The 22261-nt window shown below is 41.5% G+C and overlaps 1 protein-coding gene across 1 annotated transcript in view; it reads left to right on the top strand.

Moving 5' to 3' along the window:
- Nucleotides 1-22261, top strand: part of HAUS6 (HAUS augmin like complex subunit 6) — a 2286143-nt gene that overhangs the window by 1639015 nt on the left and 624867 nt on the right. The gene's annotated exons all lie outside the window — the stretch shown is intronic.

The raw sequence follows: 22261 nt of genomic DNA, 5'->3' as shown, positions 1-22261 counted from the left end.
GTCATTGAGGAGCTTCTTTAGCTTTAATTGGGAGTTTGATCCAGAGGAGTGGCAGCCTCTGGGAGACGTATATCTCTCTCTCTAGCAAGTCCTGTTCATATTACAGGCTAGGCTAAGGTTTCTGGAGCGAGTGAGTCTTGTCCCATTAGAATTGTGGATGTGCAGCATTTCCCTTAAGGCATGGTCTGAGACTGTGTGGTTCCCCAAGCACAAGTTGCCTCTAAGCAGCCTATACAATACAGAGTATAGTGACAGTACCTTCAGTCTGTCCATGTAGGTCATGTGATGAAGGCCTTTAATTTTCTTGGTGAGAAACCTCTGAGGTTTCTCCAGCTGCTGCAGGTGTTTGGTGAAGGGAGCATTGTACTCTATTGGTCTGATGAGAGATGAGTACAGAGGAGTTAAGTCCTTCATTTTGGATGCCGTTCCCTTACTTATGAGATGGACAACGTAGAAGGCCTTCCTCACCACTGTGGATACATGATGATCGAAGTTAAGGCTGCTGTCAACCTGTGTTCTCGAGCATCTCACCACTGGGTTTGGATTTAGGGGGTGTTAATGTTTTTCTGTGCTAAGACTTCAGCTTTACTGAAGGGGTGATGATGCATTATTTTGCGTTAAGTTTGATTCTGTGGCTTTGGCACCATTCATTTGCCTGTGTAAGCCCTTTTTGTAGTATGGTGTCATCGCTTTGGGTTTCAGTTATTGCACCCAGTTTGCAGTCATCAGTGAGCTTTGTAAGACATAGGCAATCTATTTTCACCTGAACGTGTGAGAAATGCAAACAGAAGTGGACACAGCACAGATCCTTGTGGAACACCACTAGTAGCAGGTCTGCTGGTACAGGTAGACTTTCTGTTGGTGAACCAGTTAGCTTCCCATGTAATGACATATGGGTTTATCCCCAGCTAGGTGAGTTTATCAATTATGCCTGAGTGGGGGATAATGTCAAAGGCCTTGGCTAAGCCAAGATCTAGGCAGTATGCAGTGTTTTGCCTTCATCCAAGGCTTTGCTGACATTTTCAAAGTCGTCCACCAGGTTTAACAAGCATGATCTGCCTTTAATGAAACCAAATTGGGTCGGGTCACGAGTCTGAAGGTCTCATATATCCTTGTTGATTAGGTCCATGATGATTCTTTCCATGGCCTTGCAGATGAGGCTGGTTAGGCTTATGGCTCGATAATTCCTGGGGTCAGTTGAGGGACCCCCTTTGTGCAAAGGGATCACAGTTGCAGTTTTCCATTTGGGTGGGGAAAAACAGTACTTGGACTGTGGTTGAAGAGAGTACCCTATGGTTCCACCAGCTCCTGTCTTAGACTATTTAGTAAGCAGCCTGGATGTTGTCTGGTCCCATAGAGGCTGTGTTTTTGGCCTTGGAGGGTGGTTATGACCTGCTCATTGGAGATACTAGGTACAAGTCTGATGACAGGTATATTTGGAGGTATGATTTGTGGGGACAGTGGAGTGAGCTTTTAGCTGAACCTGTCAGCTACCAGGTTGGCAATTTTCGCAGGTTCTGAGTGGTGCCAGTACCATCCACTACTAATTTGGTGCAAATCTGAGCCTTCTCTCTAAGATTTTGGATGTAGTTATAAAATGCCTTGTGATTATCCTTAGCCAACGAGACTAATTTGGGTTTGTACTTAGGTTTGGAGAACTTAACAAGGTGTCTAATTTGCTCATTCAAGCTGTGGGAGGGTGTCTTTCCTCTGCTGAGACCTTTCCTTCTTGTTCTTAGCAGTTTCTGTTCTATAACCTATTTATGCTGGATGTCCACCTGGGTGGTTTGTTTTTTTCGTGAGGATCCTGATTCAGGCACAACTGAGTCTATGTCCTTGTGTAGGTGTTTATACAAGGCATCAGTGTACTCATCGGTATGGGGGACACTGCTGTTGTGGTGATCTGGCTTTTGAAACTATTTATGCCATCATGTAGGTGGCTGTAGTTTGCTTTGGAGAAATGTTTTAACCTTTTCGCTGGGGGGAGGGGGCAGTTGTGATGGTTAATTCCTGCTACATTTCTGTGTTTATAACCATTTTTTTTTTCAGACTGTATTATTGTCCTCTCTTTTCGTATGTCAAGAAATTGGTTTATCATATTCCATGAACAAGTATTTAATAATGTGTGTACCACATAGGTATTCTTCCCAGTCCTCTTGTCAATATTAATTTCCAAGAAGTAGCCTCTGGCTGGCTGTCCAGTGTTGGCCTCATACCTGATATTACTTTCATCAGATTTCTAACGATGTATTCAGTGCATTCATTGGCTTAAGCCTAATTTCTTACTGCTTGCTTAAATTCTCAGCTGAAAGAAGTTAAGAGTCAAGCTGTACAAGACTCTTCAGAGAAGAAGCCGTTGTTTTCTCTGCACAAGTACTCTGATAGTGTGACCCTTTTCGGTGTCTCAGCTGTTGTCTTTCTCAAACTTTAGCAATTTTCTCTGAACCTCCTGCATTTGGGGTGCACAAATCCTCTGCTAGTATGCATCATAATATCATACATCACCGTAGAAGAGTATGCCTAGCCTTAGAATCCTGCCATTTCTTTTTTTCCAGCTTGCACAATTTGGATCTTACATTTTTTTTAACATTCATAGTAAAAAAATAAAATTCCTGTATTGACTACGTAAAACAATTGATATCCAGTTGTCAGACTGTGTTGAAACTTGCACTGGTATGGTCTGTATTGCTTAGTAGAGGATCAGGGCATGAAGTACATAATGTCATTACCTCCAGGACACAGAAGGAAGAAATTCCTGGCCTTTCTGCTTACTCTATGGCATGTCTGCATTGACAGGTTAAGTATGAGGGCTGAGAGAAAGGTCCCATTGCAGCATTAGATCTATGCCAGAACCGCACCAGAAAGTGAAAGAAATGCAAGCCAGACAGTGATCACTTAATTCTAGACGTATAGCCATCCCAAAAAAATGCCTAAGGATCCCAGTAGCTTTTCTGTCCTTGTTGACCAGGAAGAGTTTGAAATTACTTAGGATGGTGTACAGAGTCCTATACTAGATTTTGCAGAATAGGCCCTTCATGTCAGATATTTGACACCTTCTGAGAACTGTCCTTATATGTACAAGGACAAACACAGAATGATGCCCTGATGTCTAAACCAGGCCATGAACATACCCTTCTTGTTTACCCACTTCCTGTGTCATTTACCTCTCCATGCAATGGTGTTCTTTGTTGCGACACTTAACTCATGCCTGTCAGTCATTTCACTGTAGGTGTTCGTATGTGAGCATTCCTAAACTGCAAACCCGTTTGATGGACCAAGCTTGAACCTGTAAAATGTCCTTGTATATTAGTGTTGCAATATACTTCACCTTAAGAATCTCCTGCCAAGGATAGCCCAAAGTATGCCCAGTATACCAAAGTCTTTAGATCTTGTATGCATCTTATTTCACACACATGCTCCCCGCTCAGGACGTAAGGCATAAAGGTAACATATAAATGCAGTTACGCAGTACATCTTTGCCACCAGTCAGACTGCCATCATCGCTCACTAGTCTGAATGCCCTTTTGCTGTGCTGAGTACCTAGCTGTCAGACAAGTTCCCAGTGGGTCTTTTTTCTTTGGTCTGGTTCATGTCATCCACAAAGAGAAAATGTCAATGTGGGAGGCAGATTCCCTAGAAAGGTTGTCACTAAGTGTCTTTTTTTGCCTGGGTGCTTTCCATGACCATACATCCTGCAGCATATGTAAAGCATTTGTGCCCAAGGCTCTTAGAAGCTGGTTGTCTTCCCTGGCTATCTCTAACCAGAGGTTTAAACTGTTAGCCCAGGGTAGCATGGTGAAATCTTCTAACCCCGAGATACCATTAAGTAAGAAGGCCAAGAAATCTTGTCCAGATTCTTTGGCTGTCTACCCTCCACCAGATGTTGTTCTAGAAGATCTGTAGGCTGTCTGGTGTCTCAGATTCCTCTGCAACAACCCTGTCTGAGGCCGACATAGCTCCTTCCTTTCACACATCCTCTGAGGCTTTGCAGGTGTCTGCTCTGGACATCACGGGGGACCTGCGTTTAGTTGTCTCTGGGCCCTAGAGGGATTCCGTACATTCTGAACAGGGAAGTGGTTACAGGTATTCTTATTGAATCTTGTCAATGGTCAGAGCCTCTGGTGTTAGGGCTAATGTCCTTTCCAGGAAGAAGCAGCAGACTAAGCTTTCTTCCCTATGCCCTAAGGATCTTCATAGGGAATGGCAGAAGTTTACTTCGGGCCTGTTTAATGCCTTAATGGCTCTGAAGCCTCCTCAAGAGGTTTCTGCGCCTACTCCCCCTTTGGACTCCTTCCAAACTGACTAGGAAACCCAATTCCTCAGATGAGGATTCAGAGTTTGATGTGTCCTTGTTCTACACTTCCCAGATGCTTTTGCCTTTGGCTTATGGTTCTGTTGACGAGTCCATTAATCTTAAGTCTCCTTTTGAGGATTTGTGTCTTGGAGACACTGTATCTAGAGTGATGGAATACTTTCAGTGTGATTCTTAAGTGTCTGATATCCAGAAAAGGTATGGGTTGCATCACATGGACACCTAAATCTTCTGCTGTACCTCTTATGTTGGCTGCTTTATTAGACACCTTTATAGCTGCTTCTAAGTCTCCTGATTTTCAGCTTCATGCTTCAAAAAAACGAGACGGGTTCTATAAGGTTCTTGAGGATTGTCAGTTCGTATTTGTGTCCCTTCTGCTGACCCCGTCGTGGTGTCAGTCTCTGACAAGCCGCCTAAACTTTTGCCTTCTTCCAAGCTTCTGTCTTCAGATAAGGATAATAGGGCAATGGAGAGAATTGGTGAGGTGGTTTATACTGATTCAACCTTGACCTTTTAGGCCAGCAATTGCCAGATCCACATGACAAGATATACTCTGTCCTTGATTGCCCAAGCTTGTCAGGTTATTTCTGACCACCAAATTCTGAAGCAAAATCTTCAGCTCAATCTGTTTTGCATTCTACCTGTCAGATGGCTCATCACTCTGTCAAGTGTGGCTATGATGCTGCTAATGCCTGTTCAAGAGGTGCTCCCTTGGGTCTGTTATGCGGCATTATTCTTTGCTTCACCTGCAGTCATTACCTGAAATATTAAGGTCAAGTTGTTTTTTTCCTTTGGGTAATAAAAAAAAAACCTCTCTTGGACTGCTACTGTTGATATTAAGTCTCTTCAGAAAAAAGGCAAAGCTTTGCAGGACCTTAAACATATTTTTGGTCTCCTAAGTTCCAGAGGAACTGTCCTGTTAGGTCTGCTTTTGTTCACAGGAAGTTTCATCAGGCCACTAAAGGCAGGAAGGGTGGTAATCAAGCTCTTTCTGGAAAGTCTTCTCAGGCTGCTTTGTTCAGAAGCCTCCTTTATCTGGCAAGCCTGCTTCTCCTTGACATCTTTCTCCCAACCCTCAGAAAGGTTCTCTTGTCCCTTCAGCTCTCCCTCTGCCTTCTAAACTGGCATCTTATATTCTAGAGTTCTGTCATCCATCAGGGTTGCTTCATGGTGTTGAAGTCTCTCCCTCCTTTTTCAGGGATTCACTATCCTCCTCTGGAACAACTTTCTCATTTCACAGAGGTCCTTGGATCCCTTGTGGATTGGGGAACTGTTCAACCTCTCCATCCTTCCCAAGTAGGAAAGGGATTTTATTCCAGGATGTTCCTTATTCCTCAAAAGGTAGGCATTTGGGGACCTATTCTGGGTCTCTCCTTGTTCAGCACCTTTATCAAGGTTCCTTTTTTCAGATGCTTATTCTTCAAACTCTGTTTAACTCTTGTACTACCCTAGGCTTTTTTGGTGACCTTGAATCTGAAGGATGCTTACCTTCATATTCCTATTCACTCTCTTCAAGAAGTTTTTATGTTTTTCTGCGTCTTCCTTTCATTTTCAGTTCTCTTCTTTGTCCTCTTGTTTCTCTGCAGCATTGTGCATGAAAGACTGTCTTATTACTTGCTGTTATACTCTGAGGGGTTTGTCAGCTTTAGGCCCTTGTAGCCATCCCTCCTTTTTTTTTTTATTTTCACTGGGACAGTGTCCTTTTATGCCTAAAGTCGTTGATGAGTTCCCTTCAAATCAGACAGTACAGCTCCTTTGCTTTTTTTTTTTCCTTCTCAGTCTGCTAGTGAGAGGGTCCTTCATGACAACTCAGATTTTATTTCGATAAAACTATGACCATTCATAAGTCTGATCAGCGTTTTTTTATTTATTTTTTTTTCATTTTATCCCAGGACGTTGGGTTTGGCTGTTTCTAAGCAAACCATCTCCTCTTTGATTTCTTAGGCAGTTTTTTTTGTTCTTTTTGTAACAAGTGTCTTTCTACCTCAGTCACAACTCATTCCAGTAGGGCTGTTGCCCCTTCTGGTGCTTCCTTCAAGGGGTTGGGCACCAGTCCCATTCTTGAAGCTGCTGCTTGGTCTTCAGTGCATACCTTTACTACGCATTGTAAATTGGATATGGTTTCTGTGGCCAGATCTGGTTTTGCTAGAGCCATTCTGCATGGGTTTGTTGAGAGGTCTTCTCAGCCTTCCACCTCCCAGTCCTTTACTTAAGCTTTTGTACTTTCCCTAAGGTGAAGAGTACTGCAATGGTGATATAGAAAGGCATAGTACAGTTGTGCAAAATCTAACCATAACAGTAGATGTCCTTTTCACTGTTACAGTATTCACTCCCTCCCTCCTACACCTCTTTTTGGGGGGGGGGGGTTGTTTTGGTTTCCTTCCTGGTCGAGGGTCTACCTTTTCCATCTGCATTTTCTTCTTCTGGATGTGCATAGCCTCCATTATCCTTTAGAGACTGTTTTCTTTTGGAATAATTCAGCTCTCGGTGGCCACATTCATAAGTCACCTTGATGCCCTACATCCTGAACAGGGAGCATACATATGACTTAACGCGCATACAAGCTCTAAAGGCTTTGGTATGCTGGCCAGACATTGGGCTTTCCCTAAGATGTAGACCCCCTAAGGTGAAGAATACTGCAACAGTGAAGAGAGAGACATCTACGATTATGGTAAGATTTTACACAGTTGTACTTTTTATGTGATGGGCAATCTTCTCTCACCCTATTACTTAAACTAAACTCTGTGTTTGTACATTGTTTGGGTGAGTTATTAAACTTGTGATTTTGAACTTGCTTGGTGGAACAGGTTTATAGGGTCTTGGCTTCCTGAAAAAGTGACACAATCAAGTAAATTAAACCACACTCAACTAGCTTGACCCTTTCCTTTAGAGAAATTCTCAGGTTATTACATCCACCTTGAATTGGTCTGTCCTCTGTTCCCCTTCCCAAAAGAGATACCTAAATGAATTCCAGGAAAGATAGAAGTTCTGAGTTATTGCTGCTTTGGAGTCTATTACTAATAAGTATATTGGCTATAGCAGTGGAGATGCCTTGACTCAGAAAAAGAGGATGCCCCCTCTGTATGCCCTTGACAAAGTCTCCCAAGTCATCTCGCTGATCCTAAAGACCACATCATGTTGAATAAGCTGATCACAAAGACCGGCTTATCACATTTAGTTCTACACACTCACCCACCCCCTCTCTCTTCCAGTATTGAAGGGGGGGGGGGTGTTCCTTCTGCTAGCACACCAACCAGATGGCCAGTTGCACGGCATGCCCCCCCCCCCCTTGCCCCAGCCATTCAGGTCCCATTTCTGTACCCTTCCCCCAACCCTCCAACTTACTTCAATAAAAAAAAAAATTTGTTTAAATTGTAGCAGACTGTTTGCTACCGTTTATACCCTACCTGCACAGAGCACTACTGTGCTCATATTTAAGTTAAAAAATATATATTTTTAAACTGTAGCAAACTGCTGGCTACCAATGTAGCAAACCGTTGCTACAGTTTATACTCTGCCTGCATGGAGCGGTGCAGTACTCGGGTTTTAGTTTAAAAAAAAAAACTTTAGTAAACTGCTTGCTACAGTTAAACCACACATGAATTGCTACAGTGCTCTGGTGTGACTACAGATGCAGTAGTGGCTTTTAAAAGCCAGTACTTCATTAAGGAGGGATCTGGCTCAACTGCCCCCAACACTTTGCACATGGGGCAGTTGGCCTTCTCGTCCTGTCCTAGCTACACTGCTTTCTAGAATCCAATCCTCCCTAGTAGACTAGGCAGTTAGGAGCATTCAGACCTCCTCCAAGTGTATTCAAACAGAGGAGCTACTTACGGCACTTTTTGCAGTGGACAGCAAAGCAGCTCGCTGTAGTCTCACCTGTACTAATGCAGAGATTAGACCACCAGGCTCAAGTTTGCTTCTGCCCAGCATGGCATATCTGAAGCTGTCCTCCTTCAAGGAAGAGATTTATGAAGTCATTCCAAATTACCCTTTCTGGAATGATGTCCTCGCAGACCAGCCCTGGTTAAAGACTTGCAGAGGAAGGAACAAGCCATCACCCCTAATGAGGACCTTTGTGAAACTGTTTGATCTTTTGCCATCTTTTAGACCATGCTAATAAGACAGAGGAAAGGTTATCAGTTTTATCCCTTGAAACAGCTGTATAAGCCAAATCTTCCGGGGAAGTGTCCCCTGTTGCCCTGAAGACCCAGTGTTCAGTATCATATGGGACTGTCTTTATTTGGGAGGTCTTGGGTTTCAAACTTTGCCCTTATTTGTAGGACTATACACAGCTGTTGGACTCGAAGGCTATAAGAGGGCCACTGTCTGCTAGGATACCAAACAGTTTCTAGAAAACTCTTAGGACAAATCCAAACACTCAGTTGTGCAACAGGTAGTGTACACTCCTTTAGTGTAGAAGGCTGAAGGTCTTTTCCACATCAGGTAGCTCAATTGCTGACAATGCATTGCAGCATAAGGAGGGGCAGAGTTTTGCACTCCTGACTCTGACATCCCTGGGATGAGACATTGAGCCAAGGCCCCCTCTGCGTGATTTGATGGTAGCTCAGATGGATGTAAAAGATCCCATCACATCTATTGAAAAGAGTGATTGCAAGTTCTCCATTGCCCTGGCCAAATTTTCCCTAGTAGTATAAATGCCACTTTGGGTTTCCCCTGAAGAGTGGCACCTAACCCAATAGGACTAACCTGGCCAGCAAAGGGATAAGTAAATAAAACTTTGCTTCTCTTAAGAGCAATAGAAGCTTTCCCACCTTCAAAGCAAAAGGTTGTACCCCCACCTGTTGAACAATTGCAGAATCAAGTTCCAAATGGTGACCTAAAGGGGTTATGACCTGGACATTGGACACAATAGCGACACAGCACTTCATAGTCACAGAAACAAATGGTGTTGGTCTCTGTTTTCAGTACATATTCATGCCATTTGGACTCTTACCAAGGCGCACTAACCATTGTGGTAAAGGTCTTTCAGTAGAAGGCACTCCTTTTGTTATGTTGCTTAGATGATTGGATCACAGTGCCTGCATCTGATGACTTTCCAGTACTATTTCTGGAGTTAGTGCCCCTATAGTTGCAGTCTTGAGTTTCCAGAAATTAGGAGAAGGCTTCTCTAATCCCATTTTCTTGATGGCCTTCTTTTGTGATGTTCCTGGACACCATTATTGGGTGTCCCTCCAGGGAAGGACCAGGAGGTCTTTTATGCCCAAGAGTCTAAGCTTGGACACTAATTTCTGCTGGTTGTTATGATTTCCACTGTTCTTTGTCTGCCTAAATTGGGTGTGTTTTGTAGTACACCTGTGAGGTTTCATTGGCTGCAGGGTCGCCATGTACTTAGACATCTCTGTGTCAGTCCCATCTCATTTGCTCCTGAAGTAGTAGGTATTCCTGACCAGTCTCAGTGGCTCTTCCTTTACTACAACCAGACCAGTTGCCAGCATTAATGGTGGATGCTTCATGGTCAAGGGAACACGGTCCATTTTTACCCCTTTACTGTTCATGTGAAATGTTTCTCACTAAAGAAATGACTCCACAGGCAGTTGTTGAAGGCATTGAAAGACGAGCTGAACTCAAGTTGCCCTGTGATCCAGTCTGACAACCACTATTTTTTGCTCTTCTTGAGCAAAGTGAGAGAAGTGATTGTGCTCCCTTTGCAGAGAGGTTAGAGCTTGTCTGTAAAAGGCTGTATTCAGGGGCATCCGTCTTTCTATTGTTTAGGAAAAGTGAATGTGCTGGCACTGTCTGATTCACTCCAACCCTTCTGGGAGTTGAGGATTTGGGAGTCTTGTCTGGCATGGTTATGGAGTGTGACTTACTTTGTTACACAAGGAAAGTACATTAATTCTCCTTTTGTTTACTGCTGCAAGGTAAGAAGGGAGATAGTGGTAGGTTAAGTTTTCTGCCATACCAGTGAGAATGTCTGCCATTCTAGGGGTTCCTCTCTTTGCAAGCCTCATCAAAGTTCAGAGAAGAAAGAACAAATCCTCCTGCACTGCCACTTGATTGTGGAGAAGGGGTTTTATTGTGTACTGTCGGGCCCCTAGTACTACAGTAAACATCCCCAGTATAAACCAAGGAGGTTTTCCCCCATCCTATTTGTGCAAGCACTATAGCTCCAAATTTTGATCTCTAAATCTTTCCTGTCTTTTTGCAGGCGTGTCAAAAGTTACTGAAGCCCCCTTGGAAGTCTACTACCCAGCAGGCATACTTCTAGTAAGAGAACCTCCATATGACTGGATTAGGGGGCATTATAACTGGTTACAACTGTATCGATCATTATGGGGCAGCTCCTTTTTGTGATTACATTTTCAAAACCAGTTGTCTTGTATTGAGTGTTAATTAGCTAGTTATAGTGGACTGTCGTCATTGTATGTAGTGGACCTTTTTGCTGTCAGTGAGCAAAAATGAGTTTGTTAAACAAGTACCTTTGCGGATATTTTTCTTTCCCAGCTATTTTATGAATGAAAATTCGTACTGTGATGAATGAAAGGTACATTGTAAAAGATGCCATGTTCAATTTTTTTTTACAACAGCAGCAGTTTATCATTTCATATTTCATACCTTGCATCATTGTTTTTGGTGTTTGGTCATTTAATTGTGTCTACTGCTCAAATTACTTGAACAGTACTACCTTCATGTTCTGCATATAGTCAAGCTTTAGTACAATTGATGTAATTTTCTATGCATCTTTTTTGATAAATTTGTGGTACTGCCTTCTTTTGGCTTCCTGGACAACATTTTTTTTTTTTGCTTTAGCTCACCTTTTCACTGCTGCTTAATATTTTTTCTCTGAAGCTATTTAATGGTTTTTAGTGACCATGTTTATTCTTTTACATATTTGAAAATTTGTCTTACTGTGCAGTCCTTGTGCATGGTGTTTTATCTTTTCCACTCACTGGAGGCTTCACACTTTAGTCCCATCCACGTAATTTTAGTTTTCACTAGCTGATAGTCTATTTCAAACCAGTACTGGTGAATAGCTATTTTCTTCTCTTTTTATGTTTAAACCATGTGTTATTAAAACCCACCATTAACATATTTACACATAATTGTCACATCATTGTATTACACATCTTGTTTTTTTTTTATCTTTGACAGCAAATGAACTGTTACTTAGCCATTGCTGTTCCCTTTTTGCTTTATATGCATTTAATTTATATGGATCCTTGTTTTAAGGTATACCAGGTCATCACTGTTTTCTTCTATGTAGTAGTCTGTTGGTCTGTAAGCAACTAGACATGTAGGTTCCATAAGTTCCCTTTCTTGATCAGCAGTCTTTTCTCATTGTCCTGTTTTGTTTCCATATCCCTCGAACCCTTCATTTCTCATATGTTCTTAAATGCTGAGCCTGCAATTGGTTAAGCTATGATCAGTGTTCTTTGCTGGTAAATACAATGTAAATAAAATAAATACTGGCATCTGCATAGGTATAAGCTAGGCTAGTGACCACCAGGGCCTTTATAAGCCTAGGTGTGCAACCCAACCCAATTGTGTCCCCATGTACCTTGGGTGTCTTGGGGGTGTATGTTAGTTTGGAGGTGGCTAAGGACTTTGGGGGTATGTTAGGTAGTATTTTACTTGCTGTCTGCCTGTCTCTAGTAGAGACATGGGGGCCAGACCGGGGGTGAATGTACGATTGACCATCCAGTGGTCAAGTTTATGTTTGAAGAGAGTCAGAGATTAACTCTGCTTCACATGGCTGGGGAGCCTACTCTATTGCATGGTGATCCTTTGAGACACTTCAGTTTCGCCAGCATGTTTTTATTCATGTCACAGGCAAAACTGAAATCCTTGGATCTAGTGTTTCTAGTGTTCGTTTGGTGGATGTGCAAAAGATCCATCAGGGCTGTATCTGAGGATGCCTTTAATATGTGAGGCATAGATGATCTCTCAGTAATGAGTGTGGCGATTAGAAATGAAGTGCTTCCAAGTGCCTTGTACCCCTTATCAGCTCTAACATTGTTGCAGTTCTAAGGAAAGTCAAGTCCCCATTTGCAAGGACTTCCACTGGCAAAAGGGGTTTCAATACACTATTTAAAATCATTTTGATCATCACTATTCCTTGATGTCCAACTCTTTGTTTTGGCGTTTTTTGCTACTACCTTCACTAATGTATTTTGGTTACCGAGGGTTACTGTTGCAGCTCAAAAACATCTGTTTTAGTTTAGTCTGGCACTTCTATTATATCCTCTAATGTTTTGTGTAATTATTTAAGTTCCAACAGTTAAATTCAATTACCAAGTGTTTTTCCCCTTTCCCATTCTTTATCTGTTGACAGGAAAATTTTATAACCATCTTGGTGTGTAAAAGTATCTGTGTAGGCACTTCTACACCAATATGTTGTTGCATATCTGGGTGCCAAACATATTTCCTTACATTATTCTTTTGTATACTGTTTGGTTTAGTCTCCTTGATGCCCTCTCTGATCTAGGCTGTACCAAGAATTCTACTGACGAGGCTTTGCTTTGAATTCTTCTAGTTCTTACGTGTTCTAAATTTGTTCCACTGTCACAGCTGTTTGGTTCTTGGGTTGCAGTCCAAAAGCTGCTTGGGCCTCTTCCAACTTTAATTTTTCATCTCCCTTCATTACTCTCAGAAACGTAACTGTTCATCCTCTGACACCTTCTTCCTCCCCCCCCCCATTTCCATCATCAGTTAATTCTATTAATACAGTCTTTGTTTTCAGTCCGTAACATGCTTCACCCTCATTACAACTCCCTTTATAATTTTGATGCAGAGTGCTCCAGTTGTTTATCCTAGTCTTCCTTTTCATTTTGTAACCAAAAGCCTATTCTGTCCCTTATTTCTGTATTTTGCCCTTTGGTGAGTTTCCTATTTTTCCCTTTAGGCACATCTCTTCCCTGTACTAAGTGCATTAATCTCAGCTGTATGACATTAACGTTTTCCTTCAAGTTGGGGAGTCCTTTCCCTCCTTCAGTAGCTACTATCAGTTTGTTCCAGCATACCCTAGAGTTTTTATTCTCCCAGAAAAAAAATATATATATATTTTTTTGTTAGAAAATGTATTTGATGATTTTTCCACTGGCCAACCAGCCAGACTAGCATGTGCAACCTGTTTTTGTTTTATTTTTCCCAAAAAAGATGCTTCCAATGATTCATCCAGTTACCCTGTTCAAACATCAGTTAAGCTTGGAGACTTATCTTATATCTGAACATGGTCAGGATTCTCAAGTTTTTTTTCTACATGTATGCTTTTTATTTGGAAAAAGAGTGCTGTTACATGAGCTGATGGATTTCAGGCTGGTAAAGAAAATGGTTGTACAGCTGGCTGCACTAGAGTAGACTAAAGTAGAAAATGGCTTGGCAATGGAGCATGGGGTAAGAGGAGTATGCTGGCCAGAATCAGCACTGTAATCTACCTGATCTGCTGTGACAGTTGTAATAGAAACTCAATACACACAAGAAAAAACAGACAGCAGATGTGCTCTAGCCTCCATGATGTGTATATTCAGCTGCATACTTTGGAGCTTCTGTATACCACATGACATGCTTTTCACCACCAATAACTCATTAACATTTTAAAGGGACGTGCAACACATTCCTAAACTATATTTCAGTCTCTAAGAGTCCATGTTGCTGAGAAGTTGCCATCCACTTTGTGCATGTCATCACCACTTAAGTCTCCGTGTAAGTTCTTCAAAGAGTTTGCCTCCAATTAGGGTGGAATCATAGACCCTATTTCTCAGTCAGTCATCCAAACTCTTAAAAGCTGTATGCCTTTCCAATTTATGTATGCAAATTGGTAAATCTTTCCACCATGTATTAGTTTTGAAATGGAAAGTGTTTGTTACAAGAATGGATCTTGCCCTGTTAACATCAACAAAGTCTTGTTTTATTTCTAGTTACTAAGGCGAGTTCCTTAAGATAAAGCTACATGCATCTCCAAAATGCAACATTATGTGCTCCTTTAAAGGTTATAACATCTCCAATCTCTTGATATAACTATTTTTAACACTACGTCTGGTGAAGCATCACTGAATCCTCTCCAGCTTAGTAATATGAAATTGGTCTTGATTTAATCCTTTTGGAAAATGTAAACCAACTTTTCCTTTGTTCCTAGCAATTTTCCTTGTCCTGGTATAAATTGAAGAACTGAAATTGTGTGCAAGGGTTAACTGAGTACTAACATTTCTATAAGAATTAACTCAACAAGCAGGCAGTCCAAAAAAAGTATTTTTATTTCACTGAGATCGGTTTGTTTTTTCAAAGTACATTTGGTCTTGCATTTCACCCAAGCAGGCAGTTACAAAAGTTACCTAGAAAGCAGGACACTTTCATTGTTGAAATGTTTGAGATTACTTGTGCAGCTGATTATCTACTTGCGCTGAATGTGAACAAAAGCGTATAGTTCTGATTTTCAAGTAAGTTTTTCTCTGTTGTAGCTGTTTATGTAACAACTAGCAGGGCAGCAAGTATATCTGTGCTCAGCTGAAACCATATACACTGCTCTCACAGAAGTGATACTTTTTTAGTTAAATACTGGAGTAATTGGGGGTGAGGTTGTCTGTACAATAAGGTAAGTACAATTCGCCAACATGTTAAAGGGGAGTACCATACTCTCCTGATTTTCAGGGACTTTCTTTTGTGGCTGTCTTTGTGAATGCTGGCAGGGCACCAAATATATCTGTACACTGTAGTGAGAATACACATTGCTCACAGAAGCGATCACTTAATGCTTTATACTTTAAGTATAAAAATATTGGAGTGATGGTGGTTTTCCCGATAGTATTTCAGATAAGTACAAGTGATTGGTTGCTTGGGCAACTTATCTCAGTTTGTCTTTTCGGCTTTTCCCAGTTAGGGGTCGCTACAGCGGAACTCCGGTCTGCTAATGATTGGCAGTAGATTTTTATGGTGCTGAGTTGCCAGCCCAACCTTCAGCGAAGGCATGCCCATTCACGCATGTCTTTCGAACGCCACTCTACCATGGGGAGGACATGCAGACTCCACACAGAAGGCACTCCAGCAGAGAATTGAACAAGAGAACCTCTTGCTGTGAGGTAACAACACTACCGCTGCACCACCGCGGCTTTGGGCAACTTATCTCAGTACTTCCCTAAAATGCTAATGGGAGCAGACCCTTCAAGATCAGTTTTTCACTTTCAGGTATTTATCTGAATGTTAGAAGTGCATCAGATGCATCTGCTCCATGCACATCTAATATATACTTTTAACTATAAAATTATATATGGTTTAACAATAATGTTATTAGTGATGATGTGCAGCATGCTTCCCTTAAATGTTAATTGGAGCAGATTCAGTAGGGACTGTATTTCTCATTTAGATATTTCTCTTAAGTGCTGGCAAGGCACAATATATATCTAATCCTTTCATTTCTTTTTAAGTATGGAATTTAGAATGATGGGAGGAGTTCTGTTAGTCAGAAAATTAGTAGAGCTTGGTTAGTCAGTCAACTGTTATTTGTACTTTCCCATAGATGTTGATGGGAGCAGACCTTTCAAGGGCATTTTTTCTCTTAAGTGTTTCTGCAAGTACTGGTATGGCACTGAATATGCCTGTGCACAGTGGGAACTATGCACACACTTCTTACACAAGATTTTCTTTGTTAAATGTACAGTGGTCAGGATTGAAGGCTGATATAAATGAAAGTTTAGGTAATTTACTGGGATGTTTTCAGTCTTTTCTTTCACATATCAGAGGGGAGTCCATTGGTCTGTGAAAGGTAAGGGCACTCAGTGACATTATCATTGCTGTGGCATGACAGGGGAAGGTTAAGGTCCCTATATATGTATGACAGCAGTTGAATACTGTACCGATTGTTAAACATTTTCACAAGCTGACTCCAGAGTGATACACAGTGGGTTACTTTCTGTCAGGTGAGGAAGAGGGGAGGTCTGTACTTGAAAGCACAGTTAATTTGTATATACGTTATTCAGTGATATAGTACAGCTTTAAAAGGGCAGAATGTGTCTGAACAACAAGTTAGAACACACAATGAAAGTGTACACAATGTCTTTTTTTTGGGGGGGGGGGGTTGGGCAGGCTCTGGGCTTTGTGAAAGAAACCCTACCATCAAGCTGGCATTCTAGGGACAGAAAGAGTGTGTGCACGCGTGCATGTAGGGTGTATACATATGGGGGAGTAGACTGCAGCGGCTAGCACTGTGTCTAATAGCAGAGAGATAAAACCTATTACTTTGACTGTTTTGTATGATGTCCAGTTGTAAAGTGTCTATAATTAGCATGCAGATCTGTGTGTAAGTGCACACAAGAATTGTGACTTGGAGTGCATTCTTGTAACATCATTGAGCACAAATATATTATTGTGGCTATTATGTATTTTTTCGTCCTAGTCAGACATTTGAGGTGTGGTAAGTACATCTTTGTGTATGTGCTTGTTTGTATATGATTACTGTGGCTATTACATATGTATGTATTCATGCATTTGACCTGAATTAGACATCCATTTGGTACACAGTCTTTAAAATGGATACAATTCATGGGCATATCTGTGTGTAGGGAGGGAGGTTTGTAATAGCTTGCGCTGTGTAGCAGCGAGTGGAAATGTTAATTTGCATATTTATAATTTATTTAAAGTGCATGGATCTGAGCACTGTGCAAAGATGGTAAAAACGTGGACTGTATATGTAGTAAATACCTGGATTGCTGAACAGACCAGTTATTAACATTTGTAAACTCTGAAGTATGCAGAAGCATAGCAAATACATACACTTAGAGCAGCATTAATCATTTTGTGTAAAGGAGGTGATAATGATCTTAAGAAATTCTGAAACTAACAGAACATTTGTATGTAGAAATTACATCACATTAGAAAGGATGCTAGATGATTTTATTGCTGTGAGGCTGTCCATCTTTGCCAGTAATTAAATATTTCAGATGAAATTAATACAATTCTCTGTACTGTAAAACACTTTAAACATAAGTGCAGATTGTTGTAAAACAGAAATTGAATTGGGTGTTGCTGAGAGGGATCTGTATGTCCTTCCTTTGTCTGTATAGGTTTTCACTAAGTGCTTCAGGGTTCTGGTGCATCATGATTTGCAGTAGGTGTGCTTGCATTGAGACTGTGGGGTGGGAAGGTGTGTGTGTATACTCAATGTGCAATTGAGTCTTGCAGTGGGTTGGCAACCCCATTCAGGATGAGCTTATGTACTCTCTTATGTTGAGTGGTGAGACAGGCTGCACGCTGTCATGATCTTGGCTTGGCTTTAGTGGGTAAATGGAAAATATATTTTCTTTAAAATTATTAGACAAGTTGTAAAATCCCCATTGACATAGTCACCTTTAAGCAAAACCAAATCCAGAATGTTACAATGGCATATCCAGTCAAAATGAAGCACATGAAGATCTTGCTCTGCTCTTCATTCATGTGCTGTCTAAGCAAGACTGTTTTTATAGCAAATCATTGACTGGTAACCAACAGGAGTAGTACAGGTCATCTCACAATGTCCAGTGTAGTAAATAAAAATAAAATACAAGTCAAAGCTACCATCAAAACAGATCTTGTACTCTTGTATTGATTATAGATGATAGTCTCAAGCATCTGATGGTCAGTAGCAGGAACAGACAGCTGTAAGGCAAATGGTGCAAACTTCATATGTTGAAAGATGCAAGATACACGGCAAAAAAAACTGTATACATGAATCTAGCATAATCATCTATGGATTAAGAAAAGCACAATGCTGACTTGAGTGCTGTTGAACCTGGCCAGCAGAGTTCCACAGATATGGCAACTTTGACATCAGTCTACCAGCGTGTTGCTTTCTGTTCTTTTTCTTCATTGCACGCTCTTGAGTTTCGGGGCAGTTTTTACTAAAGTATAGCCTGTAATAAGACTGAAAGCACTATGGTTGTTCATGAGTTTACTAGTTATTAGAATGTTGCTATTTATTTATTTATTTACAGTTTGATGACCGGGGAAGTCCACTGGGCCCCAAGAGCCCATTTTCAGTGGAGGCCAGGGGAGAAAAGCTCCACAGTACAAAATACAAATACAATTGCAAAATACTAATAGAAATACAAAGAAGAATATTTACAATGGAAATAAAGAATATAAAACAGAAATATCAGCAAAATACTAATACAAATACAAAGGAGAATATTTACAGTGATAATAAAGAATATAAAACAGAAATATGTAGTAAAACAGTTAACATTTCGAGAACATGTTCATAATCACATAGTGGAACACACCAAACATTCCAAGGTGATGAAATGGTTTCAATTTAGAATTGGTGTCTGTTGCTAGGCAGTATAAGATCATAATGTTAAGGGATAAAGGAGTGAGATAGGAGGTGTATAACTTGGTAATAGAGGGAGATTGTTGGGCTAAATGGGAGGAATAGAAGAGTTAGGGATGAGCTGGATACATGTACATTTCCATTTAAAGTAAATGTAGGAATGGAGCTGTGTTTTAAAGTTTTCTAGGTTCTGTATTGCCCTTAGAGTAGGGGGAAGAGAATTCCATTTTTTGGCTAGGGACAAAGACAGGAGTAGTTGTCCAGGTGAGCGGTTTGGTTTATGAACGCTGATTAGGTTTTGATTTTTTGATCTGAGAGTTTTATTTGGTATGTAGGGATGAAGGATGTTAGAGCAGGGCATCTAGTGGGGTTGAGGAGGGGTCTATGAGCTGTGATCAGTTGGAGGTAATCCAGATGGTTTGGTAGTTCAATCCAGTTGAGAGCGTGGAGGGCTACACAATGATCAGAGGAGTGTTTGGCATTAGTGACTAATTTGGAAATTTTGTTGCAACAGTTTTCTAGCTTGGAAGTGATGGAGACTGACAGGTTAGTTAGCAAGGGAGCACCATACATTAGGGAAGGGAGGCGATAAGTGGAGGTAAGAGTTTGTCTAGTATGGGGTGAGAAGAAGCAATTGTTCCTGTAAAGCATACCCAGCTTTTGGTGAGTTTTCTTTGTTTTGAAGGATATGGTTGTCGAATTTTAGATACTCATCTGTATTACCCAGTAATTTGGCATGGGGAACAACTTTGATAGGAGTGTTGTTTTGGCTTAGAACCTGGAAAGAGGGTTTGTCAAAAGGGAAGGATTTTGAGGGTAAAAATATATGGGTCTGTATCAGAAGACCAAAGAGGCGTTTAATCGAACACCTTCGGCAACACAGAGCGAACGCTCTAAAACGTGAATGCTTAGAACACCAATTTCTTTCCCTGGGAAAGAAACCGGTAGCACAAACACACACTTTCAAACATAAAGTGCCCCCCACCTCAACTAAATATACCAACTCCGAGATCGCACTATAGTGGGGAAAGGGGCAAACACATGGGGATGGCCAAGAGATTTCTTTCCCAGGGAAAGAAATTGCTGTTTTGAGCGTTTGTGCTTTCATGCGTTCACTCTGTATTGCTGAAGAGGTGTTCGATTTAATGCCTCTTCGGTCTTCTGATATAGACCCAAATATTAATATTTTGGATTTATTGGCATTTAGAGAAAGGTGGTTTTGGAGAATCCAGGCCTCTGTGGTTGCGAATGCAGTCTGGGTCTTAGAAGTTCGGGGAGGTTAGTGGCAGAGCAGGCTAGTGTTGTCATCTTTCTGACGACCGTGCCCTGGCCCAGCAGTCAGGGAGCCTCAATCCTCACCACCAACACCAGGGAGGTCATCTCCTAGAAGAGAAAAGGATAACTAATACACAGTGAAGTACAATTTCCCTTAAGTGCGCACAGATGTCAGTCAGTCTGGGGCTGGTTGCTCTCTTGCTCACCAGGTCCCCAATAAGACTCCCCACTGGCACGGCTATAGGGTCCAGGTCCTAGCCTAGCTGGGCAAGCTAAAACCTCTAGTACCCTCTCTGTCCAACCAGTGCTTCATGTCCCTGCAAAGTAGCTGACATAACACACACACACTTTGAGATGAGTATTTATACAACTTCACAGACACTCTTGGGAAAGGCTGACAGATTCTCCAGCTGTGCCCTTTTACCCAGTCTGTACGGTAGTAATTATTGCCACCACCCAGCTAATGATATCGGCTACTAAAAGGCCCTTAAAGGGGTGCCCAATTATTACTGTGCAATATTATAATCCAGTGGTAGTATGACTAACAGTCAAGGCTTACGTTAGAGTGGCCTATTGCAATAATCTCTCTAAATATGCAATATACTTTAGAGCTTATCTCTACACAAATCAGCCACAGGTAGAAAGTTTTAAAAATATTTAATAAGTAATTAAAACACAAGACAAAACTACTACACCACAGAGATCTAAGAGTTCAGAGATCACACAAACTTAAAATACAGTAGGGCAGGTCTGATTTCAAAGAAAAATACCCAATTAATCTTTACTAGCTTTAACTATTCCTACAAGAAATCACAGTGTTAGAAGCTTACATGTGTGCTTAGGCAGAGTGCTGTTAGGTATCCAAGATCTAAATGCTTCCAGTCTCTTGTGAGAAATGGTATTTAAACATTACTAACAAACATGTCTCTAAGGCCCTCCCAAATTACATCATTTTTGACACTTGGGTTTTCCCAGTATTCATATTGCATCATCTTAACACCTGGTCTGAGTTCTCAGGCCACTAACTGCATTATTTAGCAATGTAATACCTGCTCAGAAACTTACAACAATACAAGGCGTTTCACACATACACTCTAGCAGAAACTAGAGCAATAAAGCACCTTTCATATGTAAATTCTGTTCATAAACTTTAGCCTTAAAACAATGGGCATGAAACCTTCATCCAGACGCACTGGAGCCGAATTCTAATATGAAAAGGTCACAACATGCTTCATTGGCCCAGTAGAGTGCAATGTTGTCACATATTTTGCAGTTCCACATTTCACAGTATTCTTTTACACTCAAGAAACATGCCTGTATTTTACAAATGCCAGAATATATATCAAATTCTATTTGAAAAGGCTGGCAGCCTTCGCCCATCTCTCCCCAATCCTCACATCTCTTCCACTCCGGGGAACTCAAGCAAGTCTTTCAAGTGCCCCTTGAGAAACATCGCTTGAGAGTGTCAGGTCTATCTGGGTGCACCTCACCCCATTCCCTGTCTTGAGACCCCATCTGCATTGGCATTGCTACTCCCACTGCAGTGCTGCACTGACATATGTGCTTGCAACCCCAGGCTCCATCTTAGCAACTTGGCATTTTGCTGACTGGCTCTGTTTAACCATGTTAGAGGGTTGTGATCTGTCATCACAGTGAATTTTCTTCCATACAGATAAGGCTGAAGTTGTTGTAGTGCCCACACTATGGCTAGACATTCCTTTTCTACCGCTACATAGCATTCCTCCCTAGGTTGGAGCCTACGACGGAGATAAACCACTGGGTGCTCTTCTCCCTCTGAAGAAATCTGGCTAAGTACAGCCCCCACCCCATAGTTTAATGCATCCACCTGCACAACAAATTCTTTGCTATAGTCTGGACTGGCTAAGACAGGGGGTCCTCCCAAAGCTTCCTTAAGCTTCTGAAATGCCTCCTCACATGCTGGGGTCTACACTACCTTATCTGGCCTGTTCTTCCTTGTCAGGTCTGTGAGGGGAGCAGCTATGGTAATATAATTGGGAACAAACTCTCTGTAGTACCCTGCTGTCCCAAAGAATGCCCTCACCTGCTTTTTGGTAACAGGTGCAGGCCATGCCTGAATGGCTTCCACTTTGGCAGGTTCTGGCCTTATCTTACCACTCCCCACTCTGTGTCCTAGGTAGGAGACCTCTGCCATTCCCACCTGACATTTGCTTGGCTTAGTGGTCAACCCTGCCCTCTGTAGTCTGCCCAGCATCTCCCTGACATGCTGAAGGTGCTCTTGCCAGGAATGGCTGTAGATAGCAATGTCATCCATGTAAGCAAGGGCAAACCCTCCTGCTAAGATATGATCTACCAGCCTCTGGAAATTCGCTGGGGCATTTTTCATCCTAAAGAGCATCTTTGTGAACTCATACAAGCCAAAAGGAGTCACAAAG

Source organism: Protopterus annectens, chromosome 2.part0 (assembly GCF_019279795.1).
Source record: "Protopterus annectens isolate FY-2018-M chromosome 2.part0, PAN1.0, whole genome shotgun sequence".
NCBI lineage: Eukaryota > Metazoa > Chordata > Ceratodontiformes > Protopteridae > Protopterus > Protopterus annectens.
Note: the sequence above shows the minus strand (reverse complement) of the source record. Positions and strands in the feature narration are given on the sequence as shown.